Raw genomic sequence first — 4011 nt, 5'->3', positions numbered from 1 at the left:
TTATTGCCAAGACTGCAATGACGGTCTTCAAACAAAGGGAATTGTAATGTATGGACAAGTGCAGGCGTCGGTTAAACAGCTCCATTGTTGTCCACATGACAAAGCATTGATGTTACATTCGATATCCTTACATAAAAGCTAAACACGAGACTCTAGCAGAAGATGGGGTGTATTTAACAAAGAGAAGAACATTTTTTTTTAACTTAATACAGGGAGCCCTAGAAACAATAATTTCTAGTAAGACGGGTAGCATTACTTTTCCAGACGACTATTCCACTCTTTGAAGTTTTATAGTTGACTTGTTGTTAGTAACAAATGCCTATATATGATCTTAGTGAACAGTTAAACAAAACATCGGCGTTATTGGGCTGTTTTATAAATAATACAAATAGTTGCTTGTTAATATGCATTTATCAGAAAATTATTTTAATCAAATTTTGCTTGAAATGGCACAGCTATGCGCAGCTCCCCCCAATTTTATTGGCGGTTGACGGTTCTGTGAAAATTTTAACTGTAGGCTAAAATTGTAGCAGCACCGCTTATTTAGCAGATTTCGCTGCGCTTAGATAGCATATTCGCAGTTTACAGACTTATTGTAATCGTATGATAGCATTAGCCTCTGATTTCCAGGGTTAATAGCTTATCTTGAACTTCCCCTTTTCATATATGGTCTGCCACCCCAAACATATTCGGCGATCATCATATAACATTTTCAAAGACACATATGCATTTTTATCAGTTAATTTTAGTTCATAGATCTACATGTTTCACAAATTGCATTTCATATGATAGTACATATATCATATCACAAATTGCATTTCATATAATAGTACATATATCATATCACAAATTGCATTTCATATAATAGTACATATATCATATAACAAATTGCATTTCATATAATAGTACATATATCATATCACAAATTGCATTTCATATAATAGTACATATATATAATAGTACATACATCTTATCTGTTAATAAACGCTGTGGCCATTTCCTGCCAATAACAATCTTGTTATTTTTTATGAGCATCTAAGATAATTGGTTATATGTAAGCAGATATGCAATAAGTTGGTTTTGTTTATTTTAACTTAATCTTTTTGTGATTTGTACTTATATTCATCAAAGGATTTTAAATAAAGTTTCCTTTTATTCAATTTGAAGGTAGGGATGTATAATTGGTTAACTTTGTCAGAGCTATATCAATAAATTCCTACTTTTCTGACAGAATTTGTGGTTAATATCAATACCAATCTGATCCATGAACTGTAATCATGGAATCATGGATATCTATTCGTTTTTTAACATTTACTTAGCATATATATGAAAGATTTTGCATATGTATAATGAATGGAAATAAACAAGCCATAACTTCACATCCTGGCTGATAACCCATATAAGGGTACTCTCGTGTAAGAATACACAACAGTGCCACTCGTGCAAAGTACTTACGGTATTTCCGGTATCGTCTGTTTACAAAAACTGCATAAAATATCTGACTAGAAAGAACATGATAGAGGAAGATCCGTTAATAAATATGAGTGAAGGCGAAACAAACAATATTATTTACTCGATGAAAATGCTAATGCCATTAATAAAAGTAACGTAAGCCTGTTTCACACTTGGCTTTAAAGGGCATACGATACAGTTTTGATACAGTATTTACAGTTTGATAAAAATTTCCATATAGGCTATTTTTTGTCTAATTAAATCAAATATGTAATAAATAAATATACCTTCATGTGCTACTTTTTGAGTTAAATGAGGTCGAAATTTTGTATATTTGCTCAAAATTCGGATTTGTGGCCGTATTTTTCATTTCGAATGAAAGCCATAACTGTTTTGTTTTAAAAGATAAACACAATTTGTTTTTGTTAAATAATTTGCAATTTTTGTATTATATATGTATCATAAAAATTCATTCATTTTTTATTCAGAAATAACTCATATTTATCAAATGGTCATGAATTGAGAAAAAAACGTCATTTTTTGCTGTATATTTATCAAAATTAAAAAAAAATTGCACTATTTACAGTTTATAAAATTTGGTCAACATAATCTCAATGCAAAATGAAACAAAATGTCGTTTTAAAAAATAGGGGTCCATGCACTCGTTTACAAAATTAATCAGTTTGATGGATGAAAATCAGTTTAAAATGCATCTTTTCCCGATATGTCACAGTTTGACGTCGCAAAAATAACATTTTACGTTAGCAACGTCATTACCTCCCCTGTTTCTGTATCGTATGCCCTTAACAAAACCAAAAGAAACCGTGGTGTGGATGGGTAATGCATTGAACTAAAACAAAAAGGTTCCCGACAATTTCAGGGACTGACATCATTGCGAGTACTCCACTTTAAATAAATATGTTTAAACTAAACACGAAAACAATGAAAACCGAAAAGGAAAACATCCGATTTCAACCATTGCAAATGACAACATGGACCTATATCTTGCCAATTGTTTTTGATTTGTGACATGTGTGAGGATTTAAAAAGTGACGAGTATGAACCTAACGCGCTAAAGTCCACACAGTCATCAATAAATAGACATTCAAGTGAAAAATCTAACGTAAACTATATAAAAGATATCAAGATTGAAATTTTGTATTTGCACCTGACGCGCGTTACGTCTACAAAAGACTCAGCAATGATACTCGAGTTATAAACAGGCCAAATCAAATACTAAGTTGAATAGTATTAAGGACAAAATAATCCTAAGAGTGTTGCCAAATTGTTCTCATAAATGTTGTGAACATGTGCTTGTTTCTATTAATTGGTATCAGATAAGTAACATTTGTTTTTTAATTGATGATTACGACAAATAAACACAATTTATATGGAACAGTCAATGAGCAAGAATAAACTTGGTGAACTAGTAAAGATAATGTCAGAGAAAGGATGATTAACAGGTCGAAAAGCTAATCCTTCAGCAAGAAAAACATCATTGATGCAATAGCACGTTCAGGCAACAACAGTAATGCAGTAAAATGTGTGTCTACAAATGAATATTATTAAGCATCTTTAGATCAACAAATTGAAATGTCCAATATATTGTCTGATATTGTATCCGGTGGTACGACTGTTTGTACAGAACCTTCTGTTATTGAAAAACAGACAGTAAACATGTCTGAATCCAATTATTAAGATTTTCAAAATGATGATAATGTAGTACTTAATATTGATCTACATTTAGTAACAAATACCATTGACAATTGTGAGTCATCTCATAGAAAACATGTAGTAATAATGATCAGTATATACTTCTATGCTTCAAACTTTTCTATGATTCAAAATTCCTCTATAGGAAATATTACCGTAAATATATGCGAAGGTAGGGATGTTGTTGTTGGACAATTATTATGTATTAGTTCGAATCATAACAACTTCTTCGTTAAGGTTTTGACTGTTTGTTTTAGTTTAATAACGTGTTATCTTTTAATATTTTTTGTCTTAAAAAATTAATAAAGTTGCCTTTCAATACCATCATTGTCTTATTCCCGAATATGACTGCTATACTGAGGGCGATTTTGCAATTATATACGGTATTTTGTACATCCAACATTTATATATTTATTTTTGTAGTTTCTGTAATATTGTCGGTCGGATAATCTATTATATCTTATTGTTCATAGTCCAAAAACAATCGAGAAAATAACTAGCAGTTCAGATCTTAGTCTCAGATTCCTTATGTAATATTTAATAAGGCCAGAATTATATGCGACTGTCATACAAGTTAAAGGTATAGCTAGCTATAAAACCCGGTCGTATCAACCATTTTCCATTTAAGAAAATACCTGTACCAAGTCAGGAATATAAATAAGTTAAAATCATCTTTGATAAATACGATGTGAGAAATCATGTAAACATTGTAAAATGAGGGAAAAGACAGCAAGCGGAAATTAAGCATTTTTCATACGGTTTTAGAATTTTCAGATTTTTAATGAAGAAGTGTAAAACTGCTGAGGTGGCACATTTATTTCTTCAAATAATTCACAAAACACAATA

The sequence above is a fragment of the Mytilus galloprovincialis genome, chromosome 11, assembly GCF_965363235.1.
Source record: "Mytilus galloprovincialis chromosome 11, xbMytGall1.hap1.1, whole genome shotgun sequence".
In the NCBI taxonomy this organism is placed as follows: domain Eukaryota; kingdom Metazoa; phylum Mollusca; class Bivalvia; order Mytilida; family Mytilidae; genus Mytilus; species Mytilus galloprovincialis.
The sequence above is the reverse complement of the archived record's forward strand: the minus strand, read 5'-3'. Positions refer to the sequence as shown.